At 36.8% G+C, this 16,640-nt stretch overlaps 2 long non-coding RNA genes across 4 annotated transcripts in view; one reads left to right on the plus strand and one right to left on the minus strand.

Annotated features, from left to right (window-relative positions):
* The window catches only part of LOC111091259, an 85,321-nt gene that overhangs the window by 18,528 nt on the left and 50,153 nt on the right, over nt 1-16,640 (minus strand). The window lies entirely within an intron of this gene.
* LOC102152871 overlaps nt 1-16,640 on the plus strand; it is a 79,609-nt gene that overhangs the window by 10,093 nt on the left and 52,876 nt on the right. The window contains exons 3-5 of one of the 2 annotated variants that reach the window (XR_005374679.1): nt 421-626; nt 1,765-1,940; nt 2,339-2,408. The exons of the other annotated variant lie outside the window; for it this stretch is intronic. This is a non-coding gene — a long non-coding RNA (uncharacterized LOC102152871). Of the gene's footprint in view, nt 1-420; nt 627-1,764; nt 1,941-2,338; nt 2,409-16,640 lie in introns of those variants that run through there. 2 annotated transcript variants of the gene reach the window in all.

Raw genomic sequence — 16,640 nt, forward strand, 5'->3', positions numbered from 1 at the left:
CTCGATGATCGCAGCTTTGTAATACAGCTTGAAGTCAGGCATTTTGATGCCCCCTGGTTTGGATTTCTTTTTCAACATTCCTCTGGCTATTCAGAGTTTTTTCTGGTTCCATACAAATTTTAAGATTATTTGTTCCCACTCTGTGAAGAAAGTCCACGGTATTTTGATATTTTACACTGAATGTGTAAATTGCTCTAGGTTGGCTGCTTTTTTTTTTTTTTTTTAAGAGCTTTGCTGGCTCTTTCTCCTTTGCTCAATGTTTAATTGTATTTAGAGTGATATATATATATGATAGATGGATAGATATATTTATGATAGATAGATGGATGGATAGATAGATAGATAGATAGATAGAGGCATACAAATGTGGAATATTCCACAAATCTAATTCCATGTCAAACCTGTCTTATTGTTTTGTAGATATCACCAGTCTAGAGTCTGCAGTTTAGAACTGGAGAAACATGGTCCTTGAGGTTCTTGAAATAGGTCCCATCTCTTTATTGTGTCTGGTACTATTAAATTTCCCCTTTGACAATGGATTCTACAAGCGTGCATGATGTGATGGTCTTTGTGCAGTTGGTTTCAATGGAAAAAGGACACTTACATGTACATGAGGAATCAGACAGGTAATGTAAAATAGTAAGCTGGCTAGATGGGGAGAGTGGAAAATGACATGAATGCCCCATTCCAGAGGCAGCCATAACTCAATTTATATTGCTTTTTGACACATGAAAGCCCAATATTGCTAAATCTGCCAAATTTTCAAGAGAAGCTTGACATCTTTCTTTCTATGGGAGGTTTTTTTTTTTTTTTAAACATTACCAATGTATTCATTTTTTCTTATTTAAAAAATTATGTGCTCCAAACTGATTGTTCTTATGGTTGAATCCAGCCCGTGGGGAAACTGTCTGGACTCTTGTGTCTATATAACCCCAAATCATTCAATGTCAAGTAAAAGAGAATAGTGGCCTAAATGTGAGAAAACCTGCTACAAAAAAAGTTTACAAAGAATTTGACACTTAGATATAAATATAGGATTTGGATTCATACAGATCTGGGTTTGCAATGTGATCTTGGACAAATTACTTAACCTCTCTGAGATTATTTCTACTGATAAGATTCTTTGATTCTCTAGGGGCTTATTAAACAAAGAGGAATATAAACTTCTATCTATATTTCATAATATGCTCAATATACTAAATATACATACTTAATAGATAAAACTTTGAAACATCAAATTTAACATTTAAAATTTATTACAAACAAAATTATTTAAACTCTCATAGTGCAAATTACAATTTAAATTTTACTTTATTTTATTATTATTATTTTATTTTTTAAAAATTTTATTTATTTGTTTGAGGGAGAGTGGAAGTTAGAGAAATCACAGAGAGAGTGGGAGAAGCAGACTCGCTGCTGAGCGGAGAGCCCAACATGGGTCTTGATGCCGGGACCCTGAGACTGTGACCTGAGCTGAAGGCAGACACTTAACCAATTGAGCCATCCAGGTGCCCCTACAATTTAAATTTTAATGTGACTGAAACTTTTGAACACTCTAAATACCTTGAAGAGTAGACAAGATAACTATAATTACAATATTTACTTAATTTGTTACTGTAATTACACTAAAACTATTCAAAACTATTGATGGTCTGATTTCTTTATTGCTTTGATATATATTTTTAAATACCTTTGTATGATTACAACAATACTTGTTTTAATTTAACTTAAAATTATAGTAGAGTCTATATTGTCATCTTCTAGGATTACAAGGTGTTTGATCGTTCCAAAAAAAAATCCCCTGGAACCAAAACAACTCCAGTATCTTCTCACATCATCTTAGTTCTAGGATCTGGATTATCAACAAGCTAATTTCTGACGTGTGAATGGGACTGACTGCTTGTCCCAAATTGATTTGTACCAGAGCTACTGATCATTTGGTAGGGTACCTTTATGAAACTATACTGTTGTTACATTAGTGGTATGATTTGAATTCTGCATCTTTCACATAGTTGTAGACATTTGCAGTTTGTGGTTTTTCCCCGGAATGAGGCATTCCTTAAGTTTTGCATGGCCAGCACTATATCATCAATTATGCTGTAAATGATTATACATTACCCTGTCCTATAAGTATTATTAATAGCTTATATACACCTCATTAGTATTTAATATAATTAGTAGGGCCATCTAGCTTTCTGAGAACATTTGGCTAACCAATCACCTCAAAATTCTCTGTTGAACCCTCTTTCTCTTTGAGCATTGAATGTGACTACTGATTTAAACCTCATTTCACCTGATTATTATTTGTGACCATAATCATTTTTTTTTCTATTTGAAGATTTAGTTCCAAAGTTCCTTGCAACTACTTAGCTGACTTATAATTACTCCTCTACTTAGACATCAGGTACGTATCTGCACCTTATGAACAGATGTACAGAAGAATATGTAGGAGCAACATGCCTACATATAATCTCTTTTAATTATTATAATCAATCAAAAGGCAAATATATATATTTGTAGTCAGTTTTTGCATTAGAACTACCTTTTCATTTACTTTGTTATAACATTTCCTATCTGTTATCAGGGTAGAATCATGACCTTTCATTGACTCAGACTTGTTCAATTTAATTATATAATTATTATTATTTTTAAAGATTTTATTTATTTATTTATTTCAGAAAAAGCATGAACAGAGGGAAGGAGCAGAGGGAGAAGGACAAACAGACTCTCTGCTGGGCAGGGAGCTCAATGTGGGGCTGAATTCCAGGACTTTGGGATCATGACCTGAGCCAAAGGCAGACAGACCCTTAACTGATTGAGCCACCTAGGTACCCCTGTTGTTCTTTTCTTGATTCTTCAACAGTCTTAACTTGGTCAGTATGAGTCTCTGTAAGCTGGCCCTTTGTCCTGATGTCCTCAAGAGCACCAGTAGTCTTTAGCACATGCTCTGGCTCTCCAGATGTGACTCAATCCCAAAGCAGGGAATCAGTTGCCCTCTGAGAATCCCAGGTTTCCTTTTAGAAGAAACATATTGAAAACTAATGTCTGGGACCCAGAGATCCACATAAAGAGGTGACGAGGTCAAAGTGCTGCTGATGCTGTTTGGTCATTTTTAGAGAAAAAAAAAAACTGAAAAAAAGAAAGTATTTCCTTTTAGGAAATGGAGTTTATATTAATTTTTCCAATTTGGCTATTCTGTCCCTTGGTCTTCCTTAAATGTGATTTTCTAAGTATTCTCCATTTTGAAAAAATCTGGGGGCTCCTGAGCGGCTCAGTTGGTTAAACTGTCTGACTCTTAATCTCAGTCAGGTCTTGGTCTCAGGGTTGTGAGTTCAAGCCCTACATTTGGCTCCATGCTGAGTGTGGAGCCTACTTAAAAAAAACTATCCCCCTAACCATACAGAAATGATATAATCTTTGTTCCAGTTCTTGTATAATCTTACATTTAACTGATCCATAGTCAGTGTGGGGGATTCTTCTGCCTTTGAAATAATAAGAAGTGTGTGTGGGTGTGTGTCTGCTGTCTACCCCGTTCCTGACATGGAGCTCCTAAATTCCTTGGAATTCCCTGGATGATTGACATGAAGATCTTTTGTTCTAATGTTGTGATTCTTGGTGAGCTTCTAGACAGGGGTTGGTTACCAGAAAGACTAAGCTATGATTAGAAGCTTGGGCTTTTCAGTCCCCCACCTCGCTCCCACCCCACCCCCCATTCTATGGAGTGGCAAGAGAGGCTGAAATGGAGTTAACAATTGATCATGCCTGCATGATGACGCCTCTGTAAAAATTCCGAGTATAAGGCTCAGGTACTAGGAGGGCAGCCCATTCCCAGCTCCATGGGGTCTCGGGCTTCTGTGCTCAGAACCCTTCCAAACTTCACCCTTTGTACCTCATCATCTGGCTGTTCTTTTTTATCCTTTAAAATATTCTTTGTAGTAAATCAGCAGTAGTAAGTAAACTGTTTTCCTGGGTTCTGTGAGCTGCTTTAGCAAACAATAGAAACAGAAGGAGGGAGTCATGGGAACTTCCCATTTGTAGCCGAGTTGGAAGGAGTTTGAATTACCTGGAGGTACACTACTTATGATTGGCATCTGAAGTAGGACTGAGCCCTTGACCTGTGGGGTATGTATTAATGCTGGGTAGTTAGTGCCAGAATTGCTTCATATGGAAAACCCACATACTTTCTCAGTGGGATGACTAACAACATGTAGCTTACAAGGTTGTTGTGAGGATTAAAGAAGTTCCCTCACAGTGCGTAGCACATAGGACATATTTGGAATATGCAGGCTAATATGATTAAGCATGCATAACCTTAAGAAGTACACTTACCTACAATTCAAGCTACCTTTTACTTAGAAAATAGCATTCATATGTAAGCTGTAGAAACTCTATTTAAAATGTACAAGTGATACACAGAAAAAAAAATCACTTTTTCAAAAATAAATGCCTTGTATTTCTTTTGTATTACTAATCCTCTATGTGACATTCTGTAGCTCTTTTAAATATTTTTGCATTAACATTGAAATTATCCATCGGGGTGGTTTCTGCATCCGCTTGAGTATTAGTAATTTGTTCTGTTCTGTCTCCATTTATGGAGGAGCTGTTATACCATAAAAGATTGGGTGATTTGGCCTGAAACCATTAGGAAAAAGCAGATCCAAAGGTTAGGTGACTCAGATGTATTTGGAGCAACCATGGCCATAATCACGGGTAATTCTTTTTGTCGCTGTTTTTTTAAATCCCAAAATTACCATGATGGCATTACAAAAAAAAAAAAAAAAAAAAAAAAAAACGAATCCCCATTCCTGCTTCTTTTGCATTTGATGAAGCTTATTTTGAAAGAGGCTTCATTTTATTCATTAATCAGAAATCCATTACTCTTTTCACACAGACCCACTAAATACCTACTATGTGATCAAGACTGTCTGGCACACATAGAGTCGTATTTAACAAGGGTCCTGTATTTAAAAAAACCTCTTCACTGTTATGGAGAAAGAACACTAATTTTAGAGTCAAGAGTCCTTATTTTAAACTCAGCTATATCTTACTAGCTGTGCAACCTTGGGTGAATTGGCTTCCTTTCCTGGGCCTCGGTTTTTACCATTGTGCACAGGTGAAGAAAATACTTACCTAATTAGATTGTAGGGAGGAACACATTTAATGAGATGAGGTTTGAAAAAAATACTTTACACATTAAATGTATACACAAATGTTTGACTAGTGCAAAGCAAAATATAAGGTACATTGATCTTATGATTTAGATATACCTAATAAATTTGGTAACTGCAAAGTAATTAATTGTCATTGCCTAAAAACGATTATTTACATGAGGTGTCTTACTAGTTCTGAGGAGAAAGAGAGTATTCTTTAGAAGTTGAGGTGGTCAGACAATGCTCCATGCAGGAGATAAGACTTAAATTAAGCTGTGAAGAATTGCTAAAAATTTGAGGCAAGCAAAGGAACAGAAGTAAGCAACCTCCAAACATTTCAGGATATCCATCTGTAATGGAGGATTCCTGAGAGAAGCAGGGAGATGCAAATTTGGAGAAGGTCAAATGGAGCTAAATTTTGGAGGCTTTTGAATACCTGGCTAAGGATTTCGGACTGTTTGGTCAGCAATAAGGAAACTTGAATGGTCCACATATTGATTTTAAACTGTAAGTCCCCTGAAAGAGATTTTGTCTGTTTTTACATTCATACATGTTTTATTTAATGATGGAGCAAGATTTGCCTTGATGCTGTTTTCCATAATTTCAAATGATTTTTTCTGTAGCCCTTGAAGATGATCCTAGTTTTCTTTTTCTTTTACAAAGGCAGACTTTCTGGATGAAATTCAAGCCCAGTATGTTGATCCTCTGAGCCATCTCTTCATTTCCTCTTTCTTCTTACAGACGTGAATTTTGATCTGTTCCACAAACCTCTCTGTTTATAGACCTCCTCATGCTGTGCAGCATGCTGTTTTGTGTCTGGTAGCATTCCATTGCTCCATGATTGTGGAGACCCTCTCTGTCATAACTGCCATATCTGCAGCCCCTGCTATAGTACCAGGCACCTAGTAAGTTCTTAGGAGAGGTTTGTTGAACAGATGAAGGAAGGAAGTACAAAAATGAAGGAATAAAGAAGGAAAGCAAGCCTTCCTAGAAAATGACAGGCAGCAGCGTTTAAACAACAAGTTGCAACCCCATGTGTTGGACCATTTACAACCCAATTCTTCATGATAGGGGTGTTAAAGAGTAAAATCAATAAGAAAGATTTATCTTGCAAAATAACAGAATGTTTTGAGAAACACCTTGTCATAAGAAGGCCAGTTGGGAATTTTTAATGGACCATGTATTCCTAGCCATTTTTCTCATCTGTTGACTTGGTATGATGTAATTTAAAAGTGCTTGGGAGCTTAAAGGAGATTTAAAAGAACTCTGAGTGCTGACATGAAAAATAGGAGCAGTGGGTAATAGTTGCTGTGTTGATTGGTTGGTTGCAGCTACATATCGACAAAACAAAGTCACAAGACTATTTTGTTCTCTACTGCTTTCCAACTTTTTTCTTCCATCAGAGAGGAAGCCTTTATGTCTAAAATGTGGTGATATTTTTAGGAGAAAATGAGTATGCGAGCACAGTCATAAATAACTCTAATCTATTATTTAGAGACATTAACAAGTTCTCCTGTGTATATATGGCTTTGAATAGAAAAAAAAAAGGCAAAAAATCACAATGGAAGACTAAATTGCAAAGTGACCTTTGAAATGCCTTTAGCGTATTACTGCTCTCCTGTGAGACTAAGTTGATTTGTAAGCAGGGGTTTCATTTAGCTATGAATGGAGGGAAATCACCACTTTTTATTTTACCATTAGTATCTTCTAGAATTATGGCATCCATTATGGCAGCCAAAGCTATATGTGGCTATTTAAATTTAATTTAAATGAACTGAAATTACATAAAATTTTAAATTCAGGGCTCAGTCACATTACCAACATCTCAAATGCTTACTAGACACATCTGACTAGAGATGACAATCCTGGACAGTACAGATATAGGACTTCCCATCATTGCAGAACATTCTATCAGACAGCTCTGCTTTAGAATGAGTTTAATCTATTTTCATAAAAACAACCAGATTTTGTGCATAACCATCAACAGCCTATGTTACCTGAGCTGGATCTCACAGTATCTCTAAGTCTTTCACTTCAGATTTTTTTTAGCTGTTTTCATTTTCATCACATGTACAAACACTGGAGATTGTCCTGAGCATATTGGAAAAGGCTAGGATGGTTTGGTAGGGAGTAGCAATAGAGAAACTTCTATTAATCACACTTAACTATTTGTTTCTTGTTGTGAGAAGTTGAAAAATAATGTTAACTAATTACATGCTTCTTTAAAACTTCTAATATAATATTTTCCAAGATGTACTGTGAGGGTCATATTTGATAAAGATCCTTAGATGAAGCAGGGCTCCATGTCAAGTATGTGTGGGAAATGCTCTGGGCCATTCTTCACACAGCAATCAAATGTGAGCTTTTAAGAATATTCCACTTCCTCCTTAAATAAAACAAAAATAATCTTCAAATGCTTCATTCTGCCTCTTTTTTTTTTTTAAGTTTTATTTATTTAAGTAATCTCTATACCCAACATGGTTTCAAACTCATGAGCCCAAGATCAAGAGTCACAGAGTCTTTTGACAGAGCCAGCCAGGTGCCCCCCTCCTTCTGCCTCTTAAAATCCATACTCCCTGGCAGGAGGTCAAGGCCATGCATCTAGATCCCACTTACCTTTGCAACTTTATTTCTTTCCATTCTCTCTTATTCACTCTGTCCAGATACAATGGCCTCTTAAATCCTTTAAAATAGCCATATCCTTTGCAGGCTTCTGTTTTTGCACATGCTGTTTCTCTCACCTGAAATGTTGTTCCCTTTCCTTCTTCTCTGACAAGCTTCTTCTCATAATGTTGTACTCAGCTAGAACATCTTTTCTTTGAGGAGGACTCTTGTGACCATCTCCCCAGATCCCAGTGATGCTCTCTTTCCAATGGAGCTCTGTTTTTCTTCCCTTGGCCATCCCTCTTACAATTCAGCCTTATATATTGGCTTATTAACTTGTTTATTTTCTTTTGCCCACACTAGACTGTAAGTTCTGTAAGCGTAGACACCGTAACTACTTTATTCATCATTGATTTACACCTAGTGTGCTGAAGTCAACTTGAACTGGCTGGAAAAGGGCTGTGTGCATTTTGTCGCTACTTCTAGTTCAGTGACGTGACCTCGATGGCTGAAAAATCAACCACGTGCGGGTGTGTACATTATAGAAATTATCAAATACTACAAGTTGGGGTGTTTGGTGTTTCTTTTTTCTTTAGAGATCTGGTTTTTAAATATTTGGTGGCATACCTCTGTTGCCATGTTACCTGGCATATGGTAATTTCTTAATATTTGTTAAAGGAATGAATTAATGATTAATGTCTCTTGGATAATCAAAATGCTCACTAATAGATTAATACTCTGAGAAGTTCTACAAATTGAATTCACACATAATCTAATATTCCCAAACATATATGGCCAAGGAACATCTTTTCAACTAACTTTTTTTTGGATGCCACTCAGTAGTGTGGAGCACATTGGAAAATGTTGTCCTAAAACATTAAGGAAGAGAAATACATATGCCACAATTTGGTTTCTCCATTGTATAAAAACTCCTAATACAGAAGATTCCACAGCATATATTCTAAGGAAACTGCATCTCATAAGAATGAGGCATTACTGATGTGCCTACTATGCACAACAAAGTGGTAGCTAAACCATGGAAACTTATTCAGTAGGGAGTTCTTAGAGGAGGCTACTTATATAATCTATAAACATGAATTAGCTATTTATTGTGTGTGGAAGTTGTATAGGAGCTTTGTAGCATTCGAAACAAGTAACAAAAATATTTCTTGCCCCCTGGGAAATTGTAGTCTCACTGAGGAAACAGAGTCAGTATCTGAGGAAATGGTAAGTGGTTGTGCATTTGACCACGTATCCATCTTATGGACCATAAATGAGGCTGGAACAGAGAGGCAGAATGTTTCAGGTGAAGGCTGAGGGGTGGGGAAATGTACTACTTATTTCTGCAGCAGCACAAGTTTCACATCAAGAACTCATCAGAGGGATCCCTGGGTGGCTCAGTGGTTTAGCGCCTGCCTTCAGCCCAGGATGTGATCTTGGAGTCCCGGGATAGAGTCCCACATCAGGTTCCCTGCATGGAGCCTGCTTCTCCCTCTACCTGTGTCTTTACCTCTCTCTCTGTGTGTCTCTCGTGAATAAACAAATAAAGTGTTAAAAAAAAAAAGAACTCATCAGAGACACATTTGAAAAGGAAAATCAAATTTTGGGGACTGTTTATGGCAAGTTAAAGGGTTTGAACTTGACTAATGGGGAGGGCTCTGAAAATTTGAGAAAATGAAGCTAAAATTCACAGTAGTGGAGTCTGCTCCAGACAGACTCTTTGTAGGATATTATAGTAGAGCTAGATCATTTATCCAGTGTGCAAAAACCTTACATGCCCTGCCTGCATCTGTAGCATCACCTTACATGACTCTCCCGTGACTGCTACTATTTATTCTAGATACCTTGGCCTCTGTTCAGATATTGAACCATGATATGCTTCCTTCTCCTCCAGGACCTTTCCTCTGACTAGAATGTTCTTCCAGACCTTTACTTCTTCCTTTCTTTACTTCTTTAATAGTTAACTTCTACTTGTCCTATAGGTCTCAGCTCGATTGTCACTTCTCTCGGGAAGCCTTTTCTTACCACTTCCCTACCTATATCCACATTAGATTACTTGGTTATAATCACTAATAAAATTGTACTTTAAAATTTCAGAGCAGTTATATTAGTTTGTAATTACACATTCATTAGTCTGATCAGTTATAATCTGTCATTCCTCCTCCACCATATATTTCTTAAGAATAGGCACTAGTGTGGGCACCCCCCGTGGCGCAGCGGTTTAGCGCCGCCTGCAGCCCGGGGTCTGATCCTGGAGACCCAGGATTGAGTCCCGCGTCGGGCTCCCTGCATGGAGTCCGCTTCTCCCTCTGCCTGTGTCTCTGCCTCTCAGTCTCTCTCTCTCTCTGAATAAATAAATTAAAAAAAAAAAAAAGAATAGGCACTAGTGTTTGCTCTGTATACCCAGGCCTCGCCTAAATGTGACGCCATAATTGATGCTTAATACATAATGTTTGAATGATGAATAAGTGAATGAATTAAATACAATTGATCAGAATCCCAAATACCATAAAAAAGGGTGAAGGCTTTGGATAGATAGATAATATTTCTAAAATTATCTTGACAACCAAATGTAACAGGCTGAAATTTAAGAGGGAAAATATGATGAAGAAGTGAGGAGGCAGGTAGAGCAGATGGGGAAGGATCGAGTTTTAATTAACTGTAGGTTTAATGTGGTCTCAGAGTAGTGTGGCAGTAATTGGAATGTATATACTCCACATGAGAGATAATTGTTTCCCTCTCCTCTGCATTCATCCGATTACTCATGGAAGACTGTGCCCAATTCTGAAGAAAAAGTATAGATTAAAAAAAAAAAAGCATGTCCAAAGGAGAATAGCCAGAATGATGTGGGAGACTCAAAATGGTGTTGTGAGAGTGAACTCTGATTGTTGTAAATATTTTAAGAGATTAAATTGCAAAAGTAAAAATAAATACATAAATTGCAAAAAGTAGTTGAAAAAAATAACAAAACCAACAATTCTTACTTTTCCCCCTTTAAACAATAGAAAAGATACTGAGATTTTTTTTTTTTGATACTGAGATTTTAATTGAAAAAATACATTTGGAAATGTACATTGAAAACCTGATTTTGAGATGTGTAGGAAAAGTCTAGCATTAGGAAGAACTGTCTAGTAATAATTACAGATATCCTGTAATGCAATGGGCTACCTTATGGGAATGGTGAGTTATTTGTTAGAAGAGGACACAAGCAAAGTCACCCAAAGTTTGGGTTTGCTGTTGAAGGAAATTCATGCATTAATTAAGAGTTTGGCTGAATTGGCCTTTGAAATTCAACAAGGAAATAAATATACTAATTGATCTCAGATGGTTACTCTTTAAAGATGGAGTTTAAAAATGAATTGTTGAATTTGGAGTCAACCAAGATGTCCTTCCTTAGGTGAATGGATACATCCTGTGATACATCCAGGGAATGGAATATTATTTTGGACTAAAGAAACGAACAAACAAATGATGAAAAGACATGGAGGAAACTTAGATGCATATTACTAAGTGATAGAAGGCAAATCTGAAAAGACTACAAACTATATGATTCCAACTAGATGGCTTTCTGGAAAAGGCAAAACTATGGAACATTAAAGGATCAGTGGTTGTCCAGAGGGTGAGGGGATGGAGGGATGAATAGGAGAACACAGAAGATTTTTAGTGCAGTGAAATTGCTCTGTATGATACTATAATGGTGGATATATCAAAACCCATAGAATGTATAACACCAAGAAGGAATTCTAATGTAAACTTTGGGTGATAATGATGTCAATGTAGATGTCAATGTAGATTCACTGATTGTAACAAATATAGCTATCTTGTCAGGGATCATCAGAGTTGGGAAGCTATGCATGTATAAGAACAGGGAGTATTTGAGAACTCTGTAGTTCCTGCTCAATTTTGCTATGAACCTAAAACTGCTCTAAAAGATAGGTCCTAATTTTTTTTTAAAGGTCCTTTTTTTTTTTCCTAAAATGAGTTGTTGCACAATTCATAGAATTGTGGATCTGTCATCGTTTGCTTTTCAGTCTAAGGCTTAAAACTTTTATTTTCAAACTTTGACCATGTCTCTCTTATTTTTATCAAACGAGTTTGTTTGCAGTTTTACAGAAGATGAGGAAACACCTTTCTTGAGTCTCAGTACCAAAATTACTTAAGTCTTTCTCCTTAAGGATCAGTTACATAAAAATCTTAGTCACAAAAATGTTTAATGTATACAAAACTTTGTCCTGAATAATATAGTGCTTTGCTATTCAGAACAATGAAAAAGGAGGGAAAACAGGAGACTGTAAGATTTCAATATTATTTTCTTCCTTTAATAAATAGAAATTGAGAATCCAATCTCAAGGGAAATGTTAGTACTTTGAGCAATGAAGAAGAATGTTTGATTTTCCCTGATTGCAATATAATTCAGATTCTAGAGTGTTGATTTGGAAGCTCCAAAAGGATAGTTTCTTTAAGTTTTCATTGTTTCTGAAATTCATCCTCTCCTAGTAGGCTGTGGTCTGCATCTAGCAAATGGGACTATTGAGTTTCTGAGGTGTGTGTGCTTTGACATGACATCAATGCATCTAGTCTGGAACACATGGAATAAGGCACTGCTTTGATTTTTATCAACTAAAAGATTTTAAAACTGAAAATATTCTTAGAAACAGTAGTGAGAATTCTGAGGCCTTTACTATCAGATTTTAATTCAAGTCTGCCCTAGGTCAGCATTTTCATTTTCTTTGCTTGTCTGATGTTTATCTAGTGGCTGTTCATATAGGAAAGAAAAGTGATATCAGGAAGTCTCTTTCTTACAGTCAGCATTCTGACTCAAATTCTAAAGAGCACCCCCCCATAGGAGAGTTTTTCAGGTGTTCACATTGGCCTACAGAGAAACGATGCCTGAGTTTTCTAATATTTGGTAAGAAAATAGGATCAGAAGTGAATGTTTTCTCTTTTTTAAGATTTTATTTATTTATTTGAGAGAGAGAGAAAGAATGAGCAAGGGGAGGTGGAACAAGCAGACTCCCTGCTGAATGGGAAGCCTAACCCTGGGCTCCATCCCAGGACCCTGAGCTGAAGTCAGATGCTTAATCGACTGAGCCACCCAAGTGCTCCAGAAATGAACTTTTTCATTAAACAGAGCTGAGAAATGGAATGTCCCAAGAAGGCAAAAGTTTAGAGCTGAAGTACATTTGTGGGTCGGGCCTACCTGATTCTGGGTACATCAACCCAGGAACCCCAGCATCTGTATGTAGCTTGGTCCTGAGGGGTTGGAGGAATAGGTGTCCCTAACTGATCCCTTTCTGCACAGTGCCTTCTGGTCATTCCAAAGGTTTGTGACTCTCAGAAGGCTATCAAAAGACTCATTTTTCTCCACAAGCAACCTCACTATTTTCTTCTATGGGTAAAAGCCATGTTGTGATTTTTTTTATGGTGGCTTCCATTGAGAAGGTAAAATATTATTGCTTTTTCCTCTTAGCCTTCTTCTTTCATCTTTCTCCCTGCTTACTTCATGGACTACAAGTGAACTATGACTATAGACTTCTAAGGTTCCACTGAAGTGTCACTTAGAGGTTCCCCAGGATGTGACAAAAGGGGATAGGCAAAGACAAGGCAGGAAAATGTAGGTAAATCCTACCCATACACATAACTCTCCACAACCCTGTTTTTAGCTTCTTGCCTCTCATTCCTCCTTCCTACATTCTGTGCTCCCAAACTGTTTCTCATATGTGCTCATACTTTCTGCTTGCCTGGTATGCCTTTCCCCCATCATGGCCTGCTAACTGTCTTTACTTCTGCAAGAAACCTTCCTTGGCTCCCTCACCGGTGGTTCAGTACTGCCATATATTCTGTGCTTAATTCTCTTCACATTGTCTGCAGTTATTTACAATGCCCTGTTGAAACATGCCTGTTATACCAGTCAGTGAACTTCCTGAGTATAGACACTGTGGCTGATTCATGTTTTCTCTGCGGGGCTTAACAATTGCCTGGAATACAGTTGATGATAAGGAAATGTTTTTGAATGAATGGATGGATGAATAAATGAATGAAATACTTCTTTTCCTGCTATGCCTTTGCTGGAGGATGAGTCTCTTGAAGAATGCAATCACTTATACATATCTTTATTGAGCATGTGCTAAACTCTGAGTTTGGTGGAAGGCACCAGGAACTAATGCTTGTTTTCCCCCTATTATATCTATAAACTCTCTTCCTGAAAATAGATGGAAATACTTTCTCTAAGATCCACTTAAACATTACTTACAATAAATGGTTAGATGGATTGCAGGGCTTGGACTAGTAAAGCTCTACCATTATTGATTAATTCCCAATTGAATGCACTGAGAGGGCATTTACATTTCTTTATAGAGTACATAGCATTGATTTTCAAACTCACCTACTAAAGCAGGAGCCATCCTCGGAAGACTCCAGGGTAGAGGGGCAGTCCCAGGGGCAAAGGGGGTTTAGTGTCCCCCATCTACTACTTTATTTTCAGTTCCTGTTTTTTTTTTTTACAGTTATTTTTCCATAAAACGTTTTTGAAGAATGGATTTGCTTTCTAAAGTGATTCACAAACCATTGGTATTATTTCTGAAAAGTGAGGTTAAAGAAAAGAAAGGTTTGAATGTGTGTGTCTGTGTGTATTTATTTATTTATTTACTTATTATTGTGGTAAAAAAACACATAACAAAAAAGACCATCTTAATCATTTTTAAGTGCACAGTACAATAGTGTTAACTACATGTACATTGTTGTGCAAAAGATTTCTAGAAGTTTTTTATGTTGCAAAACTATATGATTTTAAATACAATAATATTTGAATAGGTTTCCATTTTGCTACTAATTGCTCATTTCAGTCTGATTTTATTTTATTTTAATTTTTTAATTTTTTAATTTTTTTTATTTATCTACAATAGTCACACACACACAGAGAGAGAGAGAGGCAGAGACACAGGCAGAGGGAAAAGCAGGCTCCATGCACCGGAAGCCCGATGTGGGATTCGATCCCGGGTCTCCAGGATCGCGCCCTGGGCCAAAGGCAGGCGCCAAACCATTGCGCCACCCAGGGATCCCTTCAGTCTGATTTTAAATCTATTTACCTCCCTTTGACCAATTTATCATCCTAGCATGATAAATAATATTTATTTCCTTACTACTTATTAATTTCCTATTTATTCCCTCTTGTACTTTTTGGGTAAAGAGGACATAATGGCATGCTAAGCTATGACCCTCTTTACTTATGTAATGAATACCTCCAAGGCCTAGGATTTAATATGGATCATCTAGTTCAACCCCCTTATTTGATACATGAGTAGATATGTCCAAGGAAGCTGAGTGACTTGCTCACAATCACGGAAGTAGATAGTAGCAGCATATGCACTAGTTTTCTTTCCTCCTGATCCAATATCATTCCCCTACTTTATTAGTTTTATTTCAAAATCAAGGGTGGGTGGGTTATCTGCAGTCTTTTGCTTTGAATGCTTTGCTATGTGCACATTCCAATTCTTTTTGTAAGTATTGGTGCTGGGCAGAAAGAGAATATTAATGATGGTATATGTCTAGCTGTTACCTGTTACAGGCCAGACACTAATTAGGGGCTTTCCTTAGGCTAACTTTTTTTAACTTAAAAAATTATAGTAAAATATGCACAGAATCAAAATCATCATCTTTACTATTTTTTAGTGTACATTTCAATGCATTAAATATATTTACTTTGTTGTATAACCATCACCACCATCCATCTCCATAACTCTTTTCATCTTGTAAAACTGAAACTCTGTAGCAATGAAACACAAACTCCCCTTTTCCCATACTCCAGCCCCTGGCATCCACCATTCTACTTTCTGTCTCTATGAATTTGATTATTCTAGGTACCTCATATAAGTGGAATCATACAATATTGTCTTTCTGTGATTGTCTTACTTCGCTTGTCTTATCCTTAAGTCTCAACCATATTATAGCATGGATGTGCCTTCTTTTTCTTTTTTTCTTTTCTTTTCTTTTAAATTTTACTCATTTAGTTGAAAGAAAGGGAGCATAAATGAGAGAGCACAAGCAGGGTGTACGGCAGAGGAAGAAGCAGGCTCCTGGCTGAGCAGAGAGCCCAATATAGGGCTCCACCCCAGGACCCTGGGATCCTGACCTGAGCCAAAGGCAGGCGCTTAACCAACTGAGCCACCCAGGAACCCCTGCCTTCTTTTTAAAGGCTAAATAATATTCCATTGTGTGTATAATTCATATTTTGTTTATCCATTCATCTGTCAGTGGTTAGACTGTCTCACTTTTGAGGGAGTATTATTATTCTCATTTCATGGATAATGAAACCAAGAATGAAAAGTGTTCATTAACTTCCCCCTGGTCACAGAGCCATAAGCAGGCGAGTTATAAGCTGAGCCCACATATGCATGAATCTAAAAGTCACGTTCTTTTCAGTGTATAATTATTTTTCTCAATATCTGCAACATATTTTACTTACATTAGCATGGTTGAGGGGATGGAAGTCCTTAATATTACATTTCAGATGCTTTATTTCTTTTACTTTAGAGGTAATCTAGAAGGAGCATTCACTAACCTTTTAACAATTGATCAGGTTTTTAACCTTTAAGATTTATTTACTTGCTGGGAACAGGTATTTATTCAAAGTGATTTTATCATAGTATGAATAGATGGCAATATTCAAATAAAAAGCAGATTTTTTTAAACATATAGTTCCTTGGTAAAATACAACATGTAAAAATCAACTTATACTGTTAAGAAAAATCATCATGCCCTTTAGAGTGGGAGGAAAATATTACCAGCATGGGCTTCTCTTCCGTGAAGCCAAGCAAAATAAACTGAGTTTTAAGGATCCATATCCCCACTTTCATGATAATAATAGCTTACAGTTACTGTCTTCCA

The sequence above is a fragment of the Canis lupus genome, chromosome 20 (genome assembly GCF_011100685.1).
Source record: "Canis lupus familiaris isolate Mischka breed German Shepherd chromosome 20, alternate assembly UU_Cfam_GSD_1.0, whole genome shotgun sequence".
In the NCBI taxonomy this organism is placed as follows: Eukaryota; Metazoa; Chordata; class Mammalia; order Carnivora; family Canidae; genus Canis; species Canis lupus.